Below are 24,088 nucleotides of genomic sequence, written 5' to 3' on the forward strand. Positions count from 1 at the left end.
GAGCAGGCTCGGATCTTCCCGCCTTGCTCGGCTAACCCGAGCGCGCCCGAACGTCATCATCACGCTGTCGGATTCTCGCGAGGCTCGGATTCTATCGCGAGACTCGGATTCTATATAAGGAGCCGCGCGTCGCCGCCATTTTCACACGTGCATTGAGAGTCATAGGGAGAGGACGTGGCTGGCGTCCTCTCCGTTTAGAGAAGAGAGAGACACAGTATTTTGGGGAGCATTATTAGGAGGAGTACTACTATACTGTATACTACTATACTACTTGCTGAAGTGATATTTATACTAGATTAGATAATAGATAGTGTGACTGTAAGTGTATTATCTGACTTGTGGGGGAGACACTGACAGTGGGGAGCAGTTAGAGTCTGAGAGCAGGACTCAGGAGTACATATAACGTACAGTGCACACTTTTGCTGCCAGAGTCAGTGCCACACTGCCATTGTTGTGACCACACTGACCACCAGTATAATAATATATTTTGTGATTGTCTGCTTAGGCCTCGGAGTACTAGTTGCAGGTTGCAACGTGACCTGAAGTGACCACCAGTTTAATAATCAATCACCACCAGTTTAATATATATATATATATATATATATATAATTGTATATAATATATATATATATATATATATAATATTGTATACCACCTACCCGTGGTTTTTTTTTTTTTTCATTCTTCTTTATACATACTACTATAGTAGCTTACTGTAGCAGTCTGCGGTGCTGTGCTGACCTGACAGTGTCCAGCAGGTCCGTCATCAGTCATTACATAATAAATATATATAGTACCTGTCCGGCTGCAGTACTAGTGATATTATATTGATTTCATCTCATTATCAATAATTTATCATCCAGTCTAGACTCTATATTAGCAGCAGACACAGTACGTTAGTCCACGGCTGTAGCTACCTCTGTGTCGGCACTCGGCAGTCCATCCATAATTGTATACCACCTACCCGTGTTTTTTTTTTTCTTTCTTCTTTGTACATACTACTATAGAGTATAGTAGCTTACTGTAGCAGTCTGCGGTGCTGCTGAGCTGACAGTGTCCAGCAGGTCCGTCATCAGTCATCATTACCTAATAAATATATTATCTACCTGTCCGGCTGCAGTACTAGTGATATTATATATACATACATATATATATTGATTTCATCTCATTATCAATCATCCAGTCTATATTAGCAGCAGACACAGTACGTTAGTCCACGGCTGTAGCTACCTCTGTGTCGGCACTCGGCAGTCCATCCATAATTGTATACCACCTACCCGTGTTTTTTTTTTTTCTTTCTTCTTTGTACATACTACTATAGTATAGTAGCTTACTGTAGCAGTCTGCGGTGCTGCTGAGCTGACAGTGTCCAGCAGGTCCGTCATCAGTCATCATTACCTAATAAATATATTATCTACCTGTCCGGCTGCAGTACTAGTGATATTATATATACATACATATATATATATATTGATTTCATCTCATTATCAATCATCCAGTCTATATTAGCAGCAGACACAGTACGTTAGTCCACGGCTGTAGCTACCTCTGTGTCGGCACTCGGCAGTCCATCCATAATTGTATACCACCTACCCGTGGTTTTTTTTTTATTTCTTCTTTGTACATACTACTATAGTATAGTAGCTTACTGTAGCAGTCTGCGGTGCTGCTGAGCTGACAGTGTCCAGCAGGTCCGTCATCAGTCATCATTACCTAATAAATATATTATCTACCTGTCCGGCTGCAGTACTAGTGATATTATATATACATACATATATATATATATTGATTTCATCTCATTATCATCCAGTCTATATTAGCAGCAGACACAGTACGGTAGTCCACGGCTGTAGCTACCTCTGTGTCGGCACTCGGCAGTCAATCCATAATTGTATACCACCTACCCGTGGTTTTTTTTTTTCTTTCTTCTTTGTACATACTACTATAGAGTATAGTAGCTTACTGTAGCAGTCTGCGGTGCTGCTGAGCTGACAGTGTCCAGCAGGTCCGTCATCAGTCATTATTACCTAATAAATATATTATCTACCTGTCCGGCTGCAGTACTAGTGATATTATATATACATACATATATATATTGATTTCATCTCATTATCAATCATCCAGTCTATATTAGCAGCAGACACAGTACGTTAGTCCACGGCTGTAGCTACCTCTGTGTCGGCACTCGGCAGTCCATCCATAATTGTATACCACCTACCCGTGGTTTTTTTTTTATTTCTTCTTTGTACATACTACTATAGTATAGTAGCTTACTGTAGCAGTCTGCGGTGCTGCTGAGCTGACAGTGTCCAGCAGGTCCGTCATCAGTCATCATTACCTAATAAATATATTATCTACCTGTCCGGCTGCAGTACTAGTGATATTATATATACATACATATATATATTGATTTCATATCATTATCATCCAGTCTATATTAGCAGCAGACACAGTACGTTAGTCCACGGCTGTAGCTACCTCTGTGTCGGCACTCGGCAGTCCATCCATAATTGTATACTGCCTACCCGTGTTTTTTTTTTTTTCTTTCTTCTTTGTACATACTACTATAGTATAGTAGCTTACTGTAGCAGTCTGCGGTGCTGCTGAGCTGACAGTGTCCAGCAGGTCCGTCATCAGTCATCATTACCTAATAAATATATTATCTACCTGTCCGGCTGCAGTACTAGTGATATTATATATACATACATATATATATTGATTTCATATCATTATCATCCAGTCTATATTAGCAGCAGACACAGTACGTTAGTCCACGGCTGTAGCTACCTCTGTGTCGGCACTCGGCAGTCCATCCATAAGTATACTAGTATCCATCCATCTCCATTGTTTACCTGAGGTGCCTTTTAGTTGTGCCTATTAAAATATGGAGAACAAAAATGTTGAGGTTCCAAAATTAGGGAAAGATCAAGATCCACTTCCACCTCGTGCTGAAGCTGCTGCCACTAGTCATGGCCGAGACGATGAAATGCCAGCAACGTCGTCTGCCAAGGCCGATGCCCAATGTCATAGTACAGAGCATGTCAAATCCAAAACACCAAATATCAGTAAAAAAAGGACTCCAAAACCTAAAATAAAATTGTCGGAGGAGAAGCGTAAACTTGCCAATATGCCATTTACCACACGGAGTGGCAAGGAACGGCTGAGGCCCTGGCCTATGTTCATGGCTAGTGGTTCAGCTTCACATGAGGATGGAAGCACTCAGCCTCTCACTAGAAAAATGAAAAGACTCAAGCTGGCAAAAGCAGTAGCACCGCAAAGAACTGTGCGTTCTTCGAAATCCCAAATCCACAAGGAGAGTCCGACTCCAATTGTGTCGGTTGCGATGCCTGACCTTCCCAACACTGGACGTGAAGAGCATGCGCCTTCCACCATTTGCACGCCCCCTGCAAGTGCTGGAAGGAGCACCCGCAGTCCAGTTCCTGATAGTCAGATTGAAGATGTCAGTGTTGAAGTACACCAGGATGAGGAGGATATGGGTGTTGCTGGCGCTGGGGAGGAAATTGACCAGGAGGATTCTGATGGTGAGGTGGTTTGTTTAAGTCAGGCACCCGGGGAGACACCTGTTGTCCGTGGGAGGAATATGGCCACTGACATGCCTGGTGAAAATACCAAAAAAATCAGCTCTTCGGTGTGGAAGTATTTCAACAGAAATGCGGACAACAGGTGTCAAGCCGTGTGTTGCCTTTGTCAAGCTGTAATAAGTAGGGGTAAGGACGTTAACCACCTCGGAACATCCTCCCTTATACGTCACCTGCAGCGCATTCATAATAAGTCAGTGACAAGTTCAAAAACTTTGGGTGACAGCGGAAGCAGTCCACTGACCAGTAAATCCCTTCCTCTTGTAACCAAGCTCACGCAAACCACCCCACCAACTCCCTCAGTGTCAATTTCCTCCTTCCCCAGGAATGCCAATAGTCCTGCAGGCCATGTCACTGGCAATTCTGACGATTCCTCTCCTGCCTGGGATTCCTCCGATGCATCCTTGCGTGTAACGCCTACTGCTGCTGGCGCTGCTGTTGTTGCTGCTGGGAGTCGATGGTCATCCCAGAGGGGAAGTCGTAAGACCACTTTTACTACTTCCACCAAGCAATTGACTGTCCAACAGTCCTTTGCGAGGAAGATGAAATATCACAGCAGTCATCCTACTGCAAAGCGGATAACTGAGGCCTTGGCATCCTGGGTGGTGAGAAACGTGGTTCCGGTATCCATCATTACTGCAGAGCCAACTAGAGACTTGTTGGAGGTACTGTGTCCCCGGTACCAAATACCATCTAGGTTCCATTTCTCTAGGCAGGCGATACCGAAAATGTACACAGACCTCAGAAAAAGAGTCACCAGTGTCCTAAAAAATGCAGCTGTACCCAATGTCCACTTAACCACGGACATGTGGACAAGTGGAGCAGGGCAGGGTCAGGACTATATGACTGTGACAGCCCACTGGGTAGATGTATGGACTCCCGCCGCAAGAACAGCAGCGGCGGCACCAGTAGCAGCATCTCGCAAACGCCAACTCTTTCCTAGGCAGGCTACGCTTTGTATCACCGGTTTCCAGAATACGCACACAGCTGAAAACCTCTTACGGCAACTGAGGAAGATCATCGCGGAATGGCTTACCCCAATTGGACTCTCCTGTGGATTTGTGGCATCGGACAACGCCAGCAATATTGTGTGTGCATTAAATATGGGCAAATTCCAGCACGTCCCATGTTTTGCACATACCTTGAATTTGGTGGTGCAGAATTATTTAAAAAACGACAGGGGCGTGCAAGAGATGCTGTCGGTGGCCAGAAGAATTGCGGGACACTTTCGGCGTACAGGCACCACGTACAGAAGACTGGAGCACCACCAAAAACTACTGAACCTGCCCTGCCATCATCTGAAGCAAGAAGTGGTAACGAGGTGGAATTCAACCCTCTATATGCTTCAGAGGTTGGAGGAGCAGCAAAAGGCCATTCAAGCCTATACAATTGAGCACGATATAGGAGGTGGAATGCACCTGTCTCAAGCGCAGTGGAGAATGATTTCAACGTTGTGCAAGGTTCTGATGCCCTTTGAACTTGCCACACGTGAAGTCAGTTCAGACACTGCCAGCCTGAGTCAGGTCATTCCCCTCATCAGGCTTTTGCAGAAGAAGCTGGAGACATTGAAGGAGGAGCTAACACGGAGCGATTCCGCTAGGCATGTGGGACTTGTGGATGGAGCCCTTAATTCGCTTAACAAGGATTCACGGGTGGTCAATCTGTTGAAATCAGAGCACTACATTTTGGCCACCGTGCTCGATCCTAGATTTAAAGCCTACCTTGGATCTCTCTTTCCGGCAGACACAAGTCTGCTGGGGTTGAAAGACCTGCTGGTGAGAAAATTGTCAAGTCAAGCGGAACGCGACCTGTCAACATCTCCTCCTTCACATTCTCCCGCAACTGGGGGTGCGAGGAAAAGGCTCAGAATTCCGAGCCCACCCGCTGGCGGTGATGCAGGGCAGTCTGGAGCGACTGCTGATGCTGACATCTGGTCCGGACTGAAGGACCTGACAACGATTACGGACATGTCGTCTACTGTCACTGCATATGATTCTCTCACCATTGAAAGAATGGTGGAGGATTATATGAGTGACCGCATCCAAGTAGGCACGTCACACAGTCCGTACTTATACTGGCAGGAAAAAGAGGCAATTTGGAGGCCCTTGCACAAACTGGCTTTATTCTACCTAAGTTGTCCTCCCACAAGTGTGTACTCCGAAAGAGTGTTTAGTGCCGCTTCTCACCTTGTCAGCAATCGGCGTACGAGGTTACATCCAGAAAATGTGGAGAAGATGATGTTCATTAAAATGAATTATAATCAATTCCTCCGTGGAGACATTGACCAGCAGCAATTGCCTCCACAAAGTACACAGGGAGCTGAGATGGTGGATTCCAGTGGGGACGAATTGATAATCTGTGAGGAGGGGGATGTACACGGTGATATATCGGAGGATGACGATGAGGTGGACATCTTGCCTCTGTAGAGCCAGTTTGTGCAAGGAGAGATTAATTGCTTCCTTTTTGGTGGGGGTCCAAACCAACCCGTCATTTCAGTCACAGTCGTGTGGCAGACCCTGTCACTGAAATGATGGGTTGGTTAAAGTGTGCATGTCCTGTTTATACAACATAAGGGTGGGTGGGAGGGCCCAAGGACAATTCCATCTTGCACCTCTTTTTTCTTTCATTTTTCTTTGCGTCATGTGCTGTTTGTGGAATGTTTTTTGGAAGGGCCATCCTGCGTGACACTGCAGTGCCACTCCTAGATGGGCCCGGTGTTTGTGTCGGCCACTAGGGTCGCTTATCTTACTCACACAGCTACCTCATTGCGCCTCTGTTTTTCTTTGCGTCATGTGCTGTTTGGGGAGGGTTTTTTTATAAGGGCCATCCTGCGTGACACTGCAGTGCCACTCCTAGATGGGCCCGGTGTTTGTGTCGGCCACTAGGGTCGCTTATCTTACTCACACAGCTACCTCATTGCGCCTCTTTTTTTCTTTGCGTCATGTGCTGTTTGGGGAGGGTTTTTTGGAAGGGCCATCCTGCGTGACACTGCAGTGCCACTCCTAGATGGGCCCGGTGTTTGTGTCGGCCACTAGGGTCGCTTATCTTACTCACACAGCTACCTCATTGCGCCTCTTTTTTTCTTTGCGTCATGTGCTGTTTGGGGAGGGTTTTTTGGAAGGGACATCCTGCGTGACACTGCAGTGCCACTCCTAGATGGGCCCGGTGTTTGTGTCGGCCACTAGGGTCGCTTAGCTTAGTCATCCAGCGACCTAGGTGCAAATTTTAGGACTAAAAATAATATTGTGAGGTGTGAGGTATTCAGAATAGACTGAAAATGAGTGTAAATTATGGTTTTTGAGGTTAATAATACTTTGGGATCAAAATGACCCCCAAATTCTATGATTTAAGCTGTTTTTTAGTGTTTTTTAAAAAAAACACCCGAATCCAAAACACACCCGAATCCGACAAAAAAAATTCGGTGAGGTTTTGCCAAAACGCGGTCGAACCCAAAACACGGCCGCGGAACCGAACCCAAAACCAAAACACAAAACCCGAAAAATTTCCGGCGCTCATCTCTAATATATATTAGAGATGAGCGCCTGAAATTTTTCGGGTTTTGTGTTTTGGTTTTGGGTTCGGTTCCGCGGCCGTGTTTTGGGTTCGAACGCGTTTTGGCAAAACCTCACCGAATTTTTTTTGTCGGATTCGGGTGTGTTTTGGATTCGGGTGTTTTTTTCAAAAAACACTAAAAAACAGCTTAAATCATAGAATTTGGGGGTCATTTTGATCCCAAAGTATTATTAACCTCAAAAACCATAATTTACACTCATTTTCAGTCTATTCTGAATACCTCACACCTCACAATATTATTTTTAGTCCTAAAATTTGCACCGAGGTCGCTGTGTGAGTAAGATAAGCGACCCTAGTGGCCGACACAAACACCGGGCCCATCTAGGAGTGGCACTGCAGTGTCACGCAGGATGTCCCTTCCAAAAAACCCTCCCCAAACAGCACATGACGCAAAGAAAAAAAGAGGCGCAATGAGGTAGCTGTGTGAGTAAGATTAGCGACCCAAGTGGCCGACACAAACACCGGGCCCATCTAGGAGTGGCACTGCAGTGTCACGCAGGATGGCCCTTCCAAAAAACCCTCCCCAAACAGCACATGACGCAAAGAAAAAAAGAGGCGCAATGAGGTAGCTGTGTGAGTAAGATTAGCGACCCTAGTGGCCGACACAAACACCGGGCCCATCTAGGAGTGGCACTGCAGTGTCACGCAGGATGTCCCTTCCAAAAAACCCTCCCCAAACAGCACATGACGCAAAGAAAAAAAGAGGCGCAATGAGGTAGCTGTGTGAGTAAGATTAGCGACCCTAGTGGCCGACACAAACACCGGGCCCATCTAGGAGTGGCACTGCAGTGTCACGCAGGATGGCCCTTCCAAAAAACCCTCCCCAAACAGCACATGACGCAAAGAAAAAAAGAGGCGCAATGAGGTAGCTGACTGTGTGAGTAAGATTAGCGACCCTAGTGGCCGACACAAACACCGGGCCCATCTAGGAGTGGCACTGCAGTGTCACGCAGGATGTCCCTTCCAAAAAACCCTCCCCAATCAGCACATGATGCAAAGAAAAAGAAAAGAAAAAAGAGGTGCAAGATGGAATTGTCCTTGGGCCCTCCCACCCACCCTTATGTTGTATAAACAAAACAGGACATGCACACTTTAACCAACCCATCATTTCAGTGACAGGGTCTGCCACACGACTGTGACTGATATGACGGGTTGGTTTGGTCCCCCCCCAAAAAAGAAGCAATTAATCTCTCCTTGCACAAACTGGCTCTACAGAGGCAAGATGTCCACCTCATCTTCACCCTCCGAAATATCACCGTGTACATCCCCCTCCTCACAGATTATCAATTCGTCCCCACTGGAATCCACCATCTCAGCTCCCTGTGTACTTTGTGGAGGCAATTGCTGCTGGTCAATGTCTCCGCGGAGGAATTGATTATAATTCATTTTAATGAACATCATCTTCTCCACATTTTCTGGATGTAACCTCGTACGCCGATTGCTGACAAGGTGAGCGGCGGCACTAAACACTCTTTCGGAGTACACACTTGTGGGAGGGCAACTTAGGTAGAATAAAGCCAGTTTGTGCAAGGGCCTCCAAATTGCCTCTTTTTCCTGCCAGTATAAGTACGGACTGTGTGACGTGCCTACTTGGATGCGGTCACTCATATAATCCTCCACCATTCTATCAATGTTGAGAGAATCATATGCAGTGACAGTAGACGACATGTCCGTAATCGTTGTCAGGTCCTTCAGTCCGGACCAGATGTCAGCATCAGCAGTCGCTCCAGACTGCCCTGCATCACCGCCAGCGGGTGGGCTCGGAATTCTGAGCCTTTTCCTCGCACCCCCAGTTGCGGGAGAATGTGAAGGAGGAGATGTTGACAGGTCGCGTTCCGCTTGACTTGACAATTTTGTCACCAGCAGGTCTTTCAACCCCAGCAGACCTGTGTCTGCCGGAAAGAGAGATCCAAGGTAGGCTTTAAATCTAGGATCGAGCACGGTGGCCAAAATGTAGTGCTCTGATTTCAACAGATTGACCACCCGTGAATCCTTGTTAAGCGAATTAAGGGCTGCATCCACAAGTCCCACATGCCTAGCGGAATCGCTCCCTTTTAGCTCCTTCTTCAATGCCTCCAGCTTCTTCTGCAAAAGCCTGATGAGGGGAATGACCTGACTCAGGCTGGCAATGTCTGAACTGACTTCACGTGTGGCAAGTTCAAAGGGCATCAGAATCTTGCACAACGTTGAAATCATTCTCCACTGCACTTGAGACAGGTGCATTCCACCTACTATATCGTGCTCAATTGTATAGGCTTGAATGGCCTTTTGCTGCTCCTCCAACCTCTGAAGCATATAGAGGGTTGAATTCCACCTCGTTACCACTTCTTGCTTCAGATGATGGCAGGGCAGGTTCAGTAGTTTTTGGTGGTGCTCCAGTCTTCTGTACATGGTGCCTGTACGCCGAAAGTGTCCCGCAATTTTTCTGGCCACCGACAGCATCTCTTGCACGCCCCTGTCGTTTTTTAAAAAATTCTGCACCACCAAATTCAAGGTATGTGCAAAACATGGGACGTGCTGGAATTTGCCCATATTTAATGCACACACAATATTGCTGGCGTTGTCCGATGCCACAAATCCACAGGAGAGTCCAATTGGGGTAAGCCATTCCGCGATGATCTTCCTCAGTTGCCGTAAGAGGTTTTCAGCTGTGTGCGTATTCTGGAAAGCGGTGATACAAAGCGTAGCCTGCCTAGGAAAGAGTTGGCGTTTGCGAGATGCTGCTACTGGTGCCGCCGCTGCTGTTCTTGCGGCGGGAGTCCATACATCTACCCAGTGGGCTGTCACAGTCATATAGTCCTGACCCTGCCCTGCTCCACTTGTCCACATGTCCGTGGTTAAGTGGACATTGGGTACAACTGCATTTTTTAGGACACTGGTGAGTCTTTTTCTGACGTCCGTGTACATTCTCGGTATCGCCTGCCTAGAGAAGTGGAACCTAGATGGTATTTGGTAACGGGGGCACACTGCCTCAATAAATTGTCTAGTTCCCTGTGAACTAACGGCGGATACCGGACACACGTCTAACACCAACATAGTTGTCAAGGACTCAGTTATCCGCTTTGCAGTAGGATGACTGCTGTGATATTTCATCTTCCTCGCAAAGGACTGTTGAACAGTCAATTGCTTACTGGAAGTAGTACAAGTGGGCTTACGACTTTCCCTCTGGGATGACCATCGACTCCCAGCGGCAACAACAGCAGCGCCAGCAGCAGTAGGCGTTACACGCAAGGATGCATCGGAGGAATCCCAGGCAGGAGAGGACTCGTCAGAATTGCCAGTGACATGGCCTGCAGGACTATTGGCATTCCTGGGGAAGGAGGAAATTGACACTGAGGGAGTTGGTGGGGTGGTTTGCGTGAGCTTGGGTACAAGAGGAAGGGATTTACTGGTCAGTGGACTGCTTCCGCTGTCACCCAAAGTTTTTGAACTTGTCACTGACTTATTATGAATGCGCTGCAGGTGACGTATAAGGGAGGATGTTCCGAGGTGGTTAACGTCCTTACCCCTACTTATTACAGCTTGACAAAGGGAACACACGGCTTGACACCTGTTGTCCGCATTTCTGGTGAAATACCTCCACACCGAAGAGCTGATTTTTTTGGTATTTTCACCTGGCATGTCAACGGCCATATTCCTCCCACGGACAACAGGTGTCTCCCCGGGTGCCTGACTTAAACAAACCACCTCACCATCAGAATCCTCCTGGTCAATTTCCTCCCCAGCGCCAGCAACACCCATATCCTCCTCATCCTGGTGTACTTCAACACTGACATCTTCAATCTGACTATCAGGAACTGGACTGCGGGTGCTCCTTCCAGCACTTGCAGGGGGCGTGCAAATGGTGGAAGGCGCATGCTCTTCACGTCCAGTGTTGGGAAGGTCAGGCATCGCAACCGACACAATTGGACTCTCCTTGTGGATTTGGGATTTCGAAGAATGCACAGTTCTTTGCTGTGCTGCTTTTGCCAGCTTGAGTCTTTTCATTTTTCTAGCGAGAGGCTGAGTGCTTCCATCCTCATGTGAAGCTGAACCACTAGCCATGAACATAGGCCAGGGCCTCAGCCGTTCCTTGCCACTCCGTGTGGTAAATGGCATATTGGCAAGTTTACGCTTCTCCTCCGACAATTTTATTTTAGGTTTTGGAGTCCTTTTTTTACTGATATTTGGTGTTTTGGATTTGACATGCTCTGTACTATGACATTGGGCATCGGCCTTGGCAGACGACGTTGCTGGCATTTCATCGTCTCGGCCATGACTAGTGGCAGCAGCTTCAGCACGAGGTGGAAGTGGATCTTGATCTTTCCCTAATTTTGGAACCTCAACATTTTTGTTCTCCATATTTTAATAGGCACAACTAAAAGGCACCTCAGGTAAACAATGGAGATGGATGGATTGGATACTAGTTTACAATTATGGACGGGCTGCCGAGTGCCGACACAGAGGTAGCCACAGCCGTGAACTACCGCACTGTACTGTGTCTGCTGCTAATATATAGACTGGTTGATAAAGAGATAGTATACTCGTAAATAGTATGTATGTATAAAGAAAGAAAAAAAAACCACGGTTAGGTGGTATATACAATTATGGACGGGCTGCCGAGTGCCGACACAGAGGTAGCCACAGCCGTGAACTACCGCACTGTACTGTGTCTGCTGCTAATATATAGACTGGTTGATAAAGAGATAGTATACTCGTAACTAGTATGTATGTATAAAGAAAGAAAAAAAAACCACGGTTAGGTGGTATATACAATTATGGACGGGCTGCCGAGTGCCGACACAGAGGTAGCCACAGCCGTGAACTACCGCACTGTACTGTGTCTGCTGCTAATATAGACTGGTTGATAAAGAGATAGTATACTCGTAACTAGTATGTATGTATAAAGAAAGAAAAAAAAACCACGGTTAGGTGGTATATACAATTATGGACAGGCTGCCGAGTGCCGACACAGAGGTAGCCACAGCCGTGAACTACCGCACTGTACTGTGTCTGCTGCTAATATATAGACTGGTTGATAAAGAGATAGTATACTCGTAACTAGTATGTATGTATAAAGAAAGAAAAAAAAACCACGGTTAGGTGGTATATACAATTATGGACGGGCTGCCGAGTGCCGACACAGAGGTAGCCACAGCCGTGAACTACCGCACTGTACTGTGTCTGCTGCTAATATATAGACTGGTTGATAAAGAGATAGTATACTCGTAACTAGTATGTATGTATAAAGAAAGAAAAAAAAACCACGGTTAGGTGGTATATACAATTATGGACGGTCTGCCGAGTGCCGACACAGAGGTAGCCACAGCCGTGAACTACCGCACTGTACTGTGTCTGCTGCTAATATATAGACTGGTTGATAAAGAGATAGTATACTCGTAACTAGTATGTATGTATAAAGAAAGAAAAAAAAACCACGGTTAGGTGGTATATACAATTATGGACGGGCTGCCGAGTGCCGACACAGAGGTAGCCACAGCCGTGAACTACCGCACTGTACTGTGTCTGCTGCTAATATATAGACTGGTTGATAAAGAGATAGTATACTCGTAACTAGTATGTATGTATAAAGAAAGAAAAAAAAACCACGGTTAGGTGGTATATACAATTATGGACGGGCTGCCGAGTGCCGACACAGAGGTAGCCACAGCCGTGAACTACCGCACTGTACTGTGTCTGCTGCTAATATATAGACTGGTTGATAAAGAGATAGTATACTCGTAACTAGTATGTATGTATAAAGAAAGAAAAAAAAACCACGGTTAGGTGGTATATACAATTATGGACGGGCTGCCGAGTGCCGACACAGAGGTAGCCACAGCCGTGAACTACCGCACTGTACTGTGTCTGCTGCTAATATATAGACTGGTTGATAAAGAGATAGTATACTCGTAACTAGTATGTATGTATAAAGAAAGAAAAAAAAAACCACGGTTAGGTGGTATATACAATTATGGACGGGCTGCCGAGTGCCGACACAGAGGTAGCCACAGCCGTGAACTACCGCACTGTACTGTGTCTGCTGCTAATATATAGACTGGTTGATAAAGAGATAGTATACTCGTAACTAGTATGTATGTATAAAGAAAGAAAAAAAAACCACGGTTAGGTGGTATATACAATTATGGACGGGCTGCCGAGTGCCGACACAGAGGTAGCCACAGCCGTGAACTACCGCACTGTACTGTGTCTGCTGCTAATATATAGACTGGTTGATAAAGAGATAGTATACTCGTAACTAGTATGTATGTATAAAGAAAGAAAAAAAAACCACGGTTAGGTGGTATATACAATTATGGACGGGCTGCCGAGTGCCGACACAGAGGTAGCCACAGCCGTGAACTACCGCACTGTACTGTGTCTGCTGCTAATATATAGACTGGTTGATAAAGAGATAGTATACTCGTAACTAGTATGTATGTATAAAGAAAGAAAAAAAAACCACGGTTAGGTGGTATATACAATTATGGACGGGCTGCCGAGTGCCGACACAGAGGTAGCCACAGCCGTGAACTACCGCACTGTACTGTGTCTGCTGCTAATATATAGACTGGTTGATAAAGAGATAGTATACTCGTAACTAGTATGTATGTATAAAGAAAGAAAAAAAAACCACGGTTAGGTGGTATATACAATTATGGACGGGCTGCCGAGTGCCGACACAGAGGTAGCCACAGCCGTGAACTACCGCACTGTACTGTGTCTGCTGCTAATATAGACTGGTTGATAAAGAGATAGTATACTCGTAACTAGTATGTATGTATAAAGAAAGAAAAAAAAACCACGGTTAGGTGGTATATACAATTATGGACGGGCTGCCGAGTGCCGACACAGAGGTAGCCACAGCCGTGAACTACCGCACTGTACTGTGTCTGCTGCTAATATATAGACTGGTTGATAAAGAGATAGTATACTCGTAACTAGTATGTATGTATAAAGAAAGAAAAAAAAACCACGGTTAGGTGGTATATACAATTATGGACGGGCTGCCGAGTGCCGACACAGAGGTAGCCACAGCCGTGAACTACCGCACTGTACTGTGTCTGCTGCTAATATAGACTGGTTGATAAAGAGATAGTATACTACTAATATTATATATACTGGTGGTCAGGTCACTGGTCACTAGTCACACTGGCAGTGGCACTCCTGCAGCAAAAGTGTGCACTGTTTAATTTTAATATAATATTATGTACTCCTGGCTCCTGCTATAACCTATAACTGGCACTGCAGTAGTGCTCCCCAGTCTCCCCCACAATTATAAGCTGTGTGAGCTGAGCAGTCAGACAGATATATAATATATATAGATGATGCAGCACACTGGCCTGAGCCTGAGCAGTGCACACAGATATGGTATGTGACTGACTGAGTCACTGTGTGTATCGCTTTTTTCAGGCAGAGAACGGATATATTAAATAAACTGCACTGTGTGTCTGGTGGTCACTCACTATATAATATATTATGTACTCCTGGCTCCTGCTATAACCTATAACTGGCACTGCAGTAGTGCTCCCCAGTCTCCCCCACAATTATAAGCTGTGTGAGCTGAGCAGTCAGACAGATATATATAATATTATTTATATATAGATAATAGATGATGCAGCACACTGGCCTGAGCCTGAGCAGTGCACACAGATATGGTATGTGACTGAGTCACTGTGTGCTGTGTATCGCTTTTTTCAGGCAGAGAACGGATTATAAATAAAACTGGTGGTCACTGGTCACTATCAGCAAAACTCTGCACTGTACTGAGTACTCCTAATGCTCCCCAAAATTAGTAAATCAAGTGTCTCTCTAATCTATTCTAAACGGAGAGGACGCCAGCCACGTCCTCTCCCTATCAATCTCAATGCACGTGTGAAAATGGCGGCGACGCGCGGCTCCTTATATAGAATCCGAGTCTCGCGATAGAATCCGAGCCTCGCGAGAATCCGACAGCGTCATGATGACGTTCGGGCGCGCTCGGGTTAACCGAGCAAGGCGGGAAGATCCGAGTCGCTCGGACCCGTGAAAAAAAACATGAAGTTCTGGCGGGTTCGGATTCAGAGAAACCGAACCCGCTCATCTCTAATATATATATGTATATGTGGGCAGATCCCTCCAGCCCTACACTGAATCTGCGTCAATATAATATGTGTGTGTGTGTGTGTGTGTGTGTGTGTGTGTGTGTGTGTGTGTGTGTGTGTGTGTGTGTAGCACTGTAGAGTATATAAAAATATATGTTAGTACAATAAGTTAGAAATTCACTTTTTCACTTTTTGATTGTATTTTTGTATACTTTTTGCAGTGGTTGTTTGTTCCTCCTTTTTTCCTTTTTAATAAATGTACCCCCTTCTTTAACTACTACGGGGTATATTCAATTAGGGTAGAAAGCTGCCGTCTGTCGAAAAGACGTCAGTTTTCGACTTTTTAAGGTGGAATCGTGATTCGACCTATTCAGTCCCCGCTATTTTTATTCGACAAGTCGGGGAATTCGACTTGTCGAATAGTACGTGAATCGGCGGTATAGCTGCCGATTCACATACTTTAAAGGGAAACTAATTTGGCCCCGTTTCCGACCATCTCAGTCTGACATAAAAAAATGTCAGACTGAGATGAGGGACCTTAGAGGAGGAGAGGGGGGAGAGCCGCGGGCAGACAGGGGAGGGCAGCGCTACAGCACAGCGCTGCAGGAGGATGTGTCACAGCTTGCTGGAGCCGGGTGGACACTGCCGTGAGGTCTGGCGGCTGTGAGACATCCTTCTGCAGCGCTGCTGTAGCGCTGCTCTCCTCCGTCTGCCTGTGGCTCTCCCCGCTGGTCTCCCCCCTCTCCTCCGCTCACAGGTCTCATCTCAATTCGACTTTTTTTAAAGTCGTATTGAGATCGGATTGAATAGGGGTTGTCGGATCCATTCCGACATGCATGTCGGATCCATTCCGACAAATGCATGTCGGAATGGATCCGACCCTAATTGAATACACCCCTATATGTGTAGATACATTTTTATTCACATGAGGAGCTACTCTATTATACGGAAGCACGTGCTGTGTAATAGGGACTAACCATATATATTGACACTATTTTGGCATTATTTATAACACTAGTTTATTATCATTGCCTTTTGTGGACTTATTTATTGCAATTTCTATGAATTCTTGGAAAATAGGGCCTGATTCAGAGATGGATGGAAATTCAGAGCTGCATGCAAGCACCACTGATTTTCCATCCAAATTCTTGGAGGGACATGCGTGAGACATTGGGCCTAATTCAGACTTGATCGTAGCCATGCAAAGTTTTGCACAGCTACAATCAGTTATTCAGACATGCAGGGAGACGCCCAGCACCAGCACAGGGCTAGTCCGCCCCGCATGTCTGGCTCTGCCCCGCCGCACAAGTACAAAAGCATCGCACAGCGGCCATGCTTTTGTACTTTGTACTTGACGAGTATCTCCCTATCAGCACAGCTCCTGTCCAGATGTGACGTCCTGCAGCCACCCCAGGCCCAACCCCCCCACGGTCCGGGCATGACTGCGTTGCCCGGATAGTGCCCCTAAAATGGCGGCCAAATGCTGCTGACCCTCTCCCTCCCACCTCTGCCTGTCAATCAGGCAGAGGCAATCACAGGGCTGAGATGGCCATCAGCTGGCTGGCATGCGCCTGTGCACTGCGGCGGCGGCGCATGCGCAGTTCAGACCTGATCAGCTGCTGTGCGAAAATGCACAGCAGCGATCAGGTCTGAATTAGGCCCATTGTGTATGCAGTGACCACCTGATTGTGAATCTTTACCATTGCCTTGGAGGCCATGCAGTGTATTAATATGGAAATACTCTGCCTTTCTTACCACCTGTGGTACAAACCTCAACAATTGAATATGATCCTTCCCAGCATGTGGAACCTTTAATATTTGTTTTATTGTCATTATTATGTGTTAATCATACTAATCGGTCCATATTGTCGATTGTATATTGTCCATTAATTTGATCTACTGTTCTCTTTATCATAGGGGGTGAGCCTGGCCCTCCATCAGTGAATGTGATTCGCTACGTTTTATGAAATCATTTTTTATCATCGTTATTCTAACTGTGTTATATTGACTTTTATTAGAAACAATTATTTTTTGGGAAAACCTGTATGTACCTTTATTTTGTTGTTTCTCGGTAACCCAGTGCTTTTGATTTTGTGGCTGCTTGGTTAAGGCTGTGCTCTCGATCCATAACACCTCTCTAAACAGGGAAACCACACAAGCTAAATTTGTATAGAAATGTAAAAGCGTGCCTCCAGTTTGTTACAAGAGTGAACTTATTTTCTCTTATTTGCTAATAAAGCTGTCAATCAATCAAGAAAAACTTCCAGGTTACTAGTTAGGATTGCTAGGCTTACAAAAGAAATTGTCAATCCAGAAGGTAGCCTGCCAACCTTTAGAATAAACTGTCAGTGATCCAGTAAAAGCTGCCAATATAATCCAAGTCCAGTTCAGAGTTAGAGAGTCTAGAATGATTCAGCTAAGAGGACTAGATGGAGTCTAAATACAGTCTAAAGGTCAAGAGGTACAGTAGTCCATTTTAGAGATGAGCGGGTTTGGTTCCTCGGGATCCGAACCCCCCCGAACTTCACCCATTTTACACGGTTCCGAGGCAGACTCGAATCTTCCTGCCTTGCTCGGTTATCATCCCGCTGTCGTATTCTCGCGAGATTCGTATTCTATATAAGGAGCCGCGCGTCGCCGACATTTTCACTCGTGCATTGGAGATGATAGGGAGAGGACGTGCAGCGTTCTCTCAGTTGTGTTCAGTGTGCTGCAAATATCTGTGCTCAGTGTGCTGCAAATATCTGTGCTCAGTGTGCTTGCAAATATCTGTGCTCAGTGTGCTGAAAATATCTACGTTCTCTGCCTGAAAAACGCTCCATATCTGTGCTCGGTGTGCTGCAAATATCTGTGCTCAGTGTGCTTTATTGTGGGGACAGGGGACCACCAGTATTATATAGTAGGAGGTCAGTGCAGAGTTTTGCTGACCAGTGACCACCAGTATTATACGTTCTCTGCCTGAAAAATGCTCCATATCTGTGCTGCATTATAGTATATAGTAGGAGGACAGTGCAGAATTTTGCTGACCAGTGACCACCAGTATTATATCAGTACGGTACAGTAGGCCACTGCTCTACCTACCTCTGTGTCATCAAGTATACTTTCCATCCATACCTGTGGTGCATTTTCGTTGTTGTGCGCAGTATATATAGTAGGAGGACAGTGCATAATTTTGCTGACCACCAGTATATAATATATAGCAGTACAGTACAGTAGGCCACTGCTCAACCTACCTCTGTGTTGTCAAGTATACTATCCAATATACATCCATACCTGTGGTGCATTTTAGTTGTTGTGCGCAGTATATATAGTAGGAGGACAGTGCATAATTTTGCTGACCACCAGTATATAATATATAGCAGTACGGTTGTTAGGTTCCTGGTGCTCAGAACAAGGGAGATGTTGCGTAGTGAGTCCTGAGCACCAGAACGTGACACTGAAACAAGGTGTGGTGTGGAAATAGCCCCTAGCACCCTACCTCCATTGTTTTACCCGTGTGGTCAGTTCACGCCTGCATGACTATGGTTTCTTCGGCCCATGGCAGCCGCGTTTGAAGGGCGGATTAGGTCTGCCCAACTTCCGATGCCCCCACAGGTCTTAAAGGGAGACAAAGCGTGAACTGAGACAGGGTAATAACAAGGGGACCTCTAACTGAAACAACCAAAGCCAGGGGCTACTGACTAGCCTAAAACTAAATGTATGTGCTGCTTGCCGCCAAAGGAAAAGAACAACCAAAGGAAATGCTGTCCACACGCTGACACAATACTTTTGTGTACCGGCGGTGACAGCATAAGCAGAACCCTCTGCAAAACACCAGTAACTAAATATAACAAAGGAATACAGCGGCCTAGGCCGACGGACGCGGCAAAGCCGCTACTCACAGAACCGGTACAAATACTGGCAAACGGACAGGAACCCCCAATGCTGCCGACACAGACTCTCAGAACTGGAGGACAGACAGAATCCCAAACGACAGACCGGTGGACACCAAGAAGCCAGAAACTCAACCAGGCACAGGCAAAGCCACAGGACTTCTGGACAGGAATGCTTCACAGCAGGACACGGAATCAGACACAGGAACTGACACAGGAATCGATACAGGAACCGACACCGGAAGCAGCTAGACAGACACTGCTAGACAGGAGCTCAGGCACTGGCAGGGACTAGCTCAGAACTCAAGAACTCTGGAACCCAGGAAAAATCACCAGCGTCTGTGAATTGCACTGAGCCAGCATATAACAGAGAGGCCTAATTAATTATGTCGTGCAGCTGCCCTGTTGCATGACTCCAAACTGACAAGATGCAATTAGCAGACAGGTGAGGCCAACCACATGGAAACAGGCTGCAATTACACAGACTCACCACTGACAGAAAACAATAATCTTCTAAACCAGAGCAAAGGGAAATCCTGGCCTGCAAGAGAACTAAAAACATAAAATAGGAATGAACCACTACCTGTGGTTCATAACAGTATCCTCTCCTTAAGAGTGAGCTCCGAGCACCCCATGACACCCACGGGGAACATAAACAGAAGTAAAACATAAAATACATAACCAAAATGCAAAACAGGAATGAGCCACAGCCGTGGCTCATAACAACGGTACAGTAGGCCACTGCTCTACCTACCTCTGTGCCGTCAAGTATACTATCCATCCATACCTGTGGTGCATTTTAGTTGTTGTGCGCATTTTATATAGTAGGAGGACAGTGCATAATTTTGCTGACCACCAGTATATAATATATAGCAGTACGGTACAGTAGGCCACTGCTCTACCTACCTCTGTGTCGTCAAGTATACTATCCATGCATACCTGTGGTGCATTTTAGTTGTTGTGCGCAGTATATATAGTAGGAGGACAGTGCATCATTTTGCTGACCACCAGTGTATAATATACAGTATAGTTCTGTGCCATAACAAGTTTAAACCAAACCCACATGAGAGGGAGCCTAAATACACCATCTGACCTGTCACATGATGTCAGTGTCATGTGACATGTCAGCCCAAAATATTTCTTTTTTTCAGAATACTTCAGTTTTTAGAATAACATATAAGGGAGACTCAACCTGTCGTAACAGGAGCGCTCTCACCCAATCTCTCATTGGCAGCTTACACTCAGGAGGCAAACCAGTGGGGTTTTGGAGACTTTAGCTTTGTCTTTGACTTGGATGTTGCTTCTTCAACAGTGGTTGGCATAGAATTGCTGACTGGCAAAACACAATGTTTTGCTTCTATTTTAATACTTCCATATATTTCCCCTGTTTCTTATCTCCCTATTTTACTACTTATTTATTCTCATTGCTTGCTTTTCTCTGTGGCTCTCTACCACAAACAAAGCTTTCCACTCTTATAGTGTCTGGACTCTTCTTCGTCTACCTCCCTCATCTGTTCTTTTCTGCTGCTGCTAATCACGGTTTCTCTTGCTCTCTTCTTACAGATTATCTTTACTCCTCAGTTCCACCAGTGACTCAGCTCCACCTTCCCTGTGTCTTCTTGGAAATGGAGTCGGTAGCACCAGTGGGTCCTGTGCCACAGTGGCCAATGGGGAGTGACCCTGGCAGTGAATTGCACTCCTCTTAATGGCCACATTGTTATCAAAGTATCATAACAACATGTATAGTCCAAACTTCAATATACCCTGATTATGGGGACATACTGGCATTTGAAGAACCACTTGTGCCAACATGCCCTAATACCAAGGTCAACCTGAAATCTGTAGTGTGTCAAGAGAAATTATGCACAAAAAAATCCAAAACAAAAAACCTACAGACACCAAATTGTAAAAAGCATTTATTAGAAATAACTAAAAACACCACCTAGACCTATACAACTTTTATTTAATTTATTGTTAATTTAAGTTCTGGAGCTCAGGTGAAATTGTATTAAACTTTCCATGAGCCCCTATATGCTCAGTGGCAGCTTTGTTACCAGAAGCTTTTTATCAGAAGTCTTTGCTTCCTATAACATATATTAGTATAACTGGAAAACTGCATTTTTATCAGTTATTTTCATAAAGGTTTCTTCCTTCAGTGAAAGAGGAAGATGCTCTCATACAGCTTACTGGCTAGGAACTATATAGAGAAACTTAAATGAAGCTGGTGCAGTTACTGTTTAGGTTATATCCATTCCTAAATTAATAAGGAAACATCATGAATAAAACCTGCAGACAACCCTGGATTTAATTAAAGTATCCAATCCCAAGCTTTCTATTAATCCAGCCGCTTCTCTTTTAATTAAATGCTTCAGCTACTGTAACTCCACAGAGAATTTACAAGTGCTTTTTTCCTACTATTACAGATGTAGTCAACATACTACAGAAATGCTAGTTAAATGTGTTCCTGGCTCAAAAAAAAGGTGATAGAAGGGACATCTTTGAGCGTCCAGGATGACCAGTGAGCTGGCCTCTGCTACTGCACATTTTATACATTCACAGTGTTTTATTGGAGATGGGAGTAAGACAATTACAGGTTGAGTATCCCATATCCAAATATTCCGAAATACGGAATATTCCGAAATACGGACTTTTTTGAGTGAGAGTGAGATAGTGAAACCGTTGTTTTTTGATGGCTCAATGTACACAAACTTTGTTTAATACACAAAGTTATTAAAAATATTGTATTAAATGACCTTCAGGCTGTGTGTATAAGGTGTATATGAAACATAAATGAATTGTGTGAATGTAGACATACTTTGTTTAATGCACAAAGTTATAAAAAATATTGGCTAAAATTACCTTCAGGCTGTGTGTATAAGGTGTATATGTAACATAAATGCATTCTGTGCTTAGATTCAGGTCCCATCACCATGATATCTCATTATGGTATGCAATTATTCCAAAATACGGAAAAATCCCATATCCAAAATACCTCTGGTCCCAAGCATTTTGGATAAGGGAGACTCAACCTGTACTTTACTTGGAAAGTGAATGCTAAATTGCGGCAAGTTAAGGGATCGATAACTGGGCACTAGTGCACCTGTGCTGGGACTACCAGAGGCTTCTCAGAGGTTGTTTTCAATCCATCAAATATCAAATGCTGCATGCCAAGCAGAACTGTAAGATCATTTCAATTGAAGTTAATGCTTACATCTTAGCAATTTATTTATGTTTTTCTTACTGTAACATAGTCAAATTATAATTTCATCACCCAATATTTTTTAAACAACTATCTTTCATCCCTCAAATAAGCAATAGCATCATTAATATGCCAGGAACCCCCACCTGACACACATTTTTATCGCCAGTCTAGCATTGCTTTTCCGGCGTTGACAACCCTACTTAGTTTCTCCCACAGTGTGGGCAGTTGAACATGATAAGTCCAGTAAGTGTGTCAGCAGTGCACCAAGCCTGTTCAGAATATTTTTATGGAATGACCAGGTCAGCAAGTGCCAACATTCTGAATCTTTCTTCACATAAACCCTAGCCATGCATTAGACCAAGCATACTTTAGAGGTGCAAGGGAGAGTTGCAGGCACAGTGGTGCATCATCTGTGTATGTGCACGGAGATTCTAAATTGGGCTTCACAGCACATGCACTAACCCCAGGCTGGAAATGTCACGTGATATACTGGATTTAATCTTATACTTTCACTAATCAGGATTGCCACTTTGTATTTCACTGTTCAACCTTTGTGATCCCACTCACTTTATTTGCTCTATCTCTTTTCTCCTAGCTCTTATGTCTGTCCCACTTAGTCCTTGCAAGTAAGGCTGCCACCAGAATTTGTGAGGCCCAGTACTAAATAAACATGTAGGGTCACCCTGTCAGAGGCAGCCATGGGTGGGTGGGTAAAAACATACATTGGTCGGAGACGGAGGTACACATGGGAATGAGGTGAAGGCAAACATGGTTGAGGATAGGGGCACACATGGGTGTGTGCGTAGAAGCACAAAAGGGGGTTGGGCAAAAGCAATGATGGGAGGGCGGGCAGAGAAACACATGCAGCAGCACAGGCACACATTGGGGTAATGAGGTAAATATGGGGGTAGAGACAAACATGGAGGAATTGAGGCAAATATGGGAGGTAGAAGAGGCTCACATGGGTGAGAGGGCAGAAACACACATAGGGTGAGCAAAATCACTGATAGGACAGGGTCAATTGCACAAATTGGGAGGTGGCAGTGACACAAGTGGGGAGAAGGGCAGAGGTATAATCAGGGACGTGCGGTGAGGTAAATGGCTCAGGAGGCACTATCTAGTACCAGAGCCAGATTTACGCACAATATATGAGTCCTAGGGTGCACGTGGGGATTATACACAGGTGCAGCAGTTTACACTGCTGGAAATTTGGTGAGTTTTGATCAGAGATGTGAAGAAAAGATAGACAGGGGAGGCACTACCTCATTTGTCATAGACTTTTTACTCCATAGCTTTGACTATAAAAATGATTAAAATAATACAAAGAAGATAGTTCAAATATATTATTTGTATTTTTTATATACTTTATACAGTCGGATGCTGTTGCAGTGTGATTGACAGCGGTCGGCGTTCATGGGGCAGTGACGCAGTGTTGGGGGGACGTGACAGGCTGAAAGAGGGTTGGCCAGGAGCATTTTTGGGGCAGCTGCATGACATCACACACAGTCGCTCCAATTAAAACAAAGGCGGTGGACCACCTGACAGCCAGGGGTCAACCTTAATTCGATGCATCCAAGTAACTGCAGGTGCATCAAGTGGCAGCCTGTCACACATTCTGGATGACCTTGCTCTGTGCTGGGAATGTGAGAAGATGGACACAGATATGGCTGCATATGCAGCAATCTGCGTCCATCTCTGAATAAGGTCCTAAGTCCAAAACGTCCTTTCTTCATGTGTAGGTTCAATGCAGCTGGTCGCCGTGTGAGTACAAGTTACTGT

This window comes from Pseudophryne corroboree, chromosome 6 (assembly GCF_028390025.1).
Source record: "Pseudophryne corroboree isolate aPseCor3 chromosome 6, aPseCor3.hap2, whole genome shotgun sequence".
Taxonomy (NCBI): domain Eukaryota; kingdom Metazoa; phylum Chordata; class Amphibia; order Anura; family Myobatrachidae; genus Pseudophryne; species Pseudophryne corroboree.